A 616-nucleotide genomic window follows, 5' to 3' on the forward strand; every position below is an offset into this window, starting at 1 on the left:
TGGGCCACGTCCTGGGGTGGGGAGCCCCAGGGCTCCCTTTCAACAAGTCAGCCCTGCTCTGGCTGGGGCAGGCCTGCAATATCCGATACCATCCCAGCAAAAATAGAATAGCCAGGAGAATGTGAGGACTGAGACAACTGGTCCTGTTTTGAAAAGCTTCGGAAGGATGTAGCCACAGGTGGGGATAAATGTCAGCCCTGAGGGTGAAGTCCAGCCAGGAAGGGGCTGGGCCCCCATGGTGCCGAGCTGAGATTTGGGCTGTACTCCTGACAGCACCTGTGGCCCCAGGGTCTGGTCAGGTCGCTGGTGACAATGGAGAGCTTCTTGCCTGGAAATTCTGCACGTGGTTATGAGTCAATTAGTTTTCATTTCAAACAAAGAGATCACAGAAGCTCTGATGAGTGGCCAAGAATTACTACAGAGAAGTGAAAAGCCAGTGAGGTCAAGTTTCAGCCTGCCGTGCTTGGGAGAAAAGTCCCTTCTGAAGCCAGCAGCCAGGTGGTATTGCTCTGGCCCATGCAAGCAGCCAGGAAACAAAAGCGGGGCTTGCCCTTTGGGGCATTTTTTACTTAACCTGCACGAGACTGTATTCGGTACTTCTGTCCCTTCTCAGCCC

This window comes from Aethalodelphis obliquidens, unplaced genomic scaffold (assembly GCF_003676395.1).
Source record: "Aethalodelphis obliquidens isolate GAN/ISIS:26980383/991018 unplaced genomic scaffold, ASM367639v1 scaffold78, whole genome shotgun sequence".
NCBI classification, from domain to species: domain Eukaryota; kingdom Metazoa; phylum Chordata; class Mammalia; order Artiodactyla; family Delphinidae; genus Aethalodelphis; species Aethalodelphis obliquidens.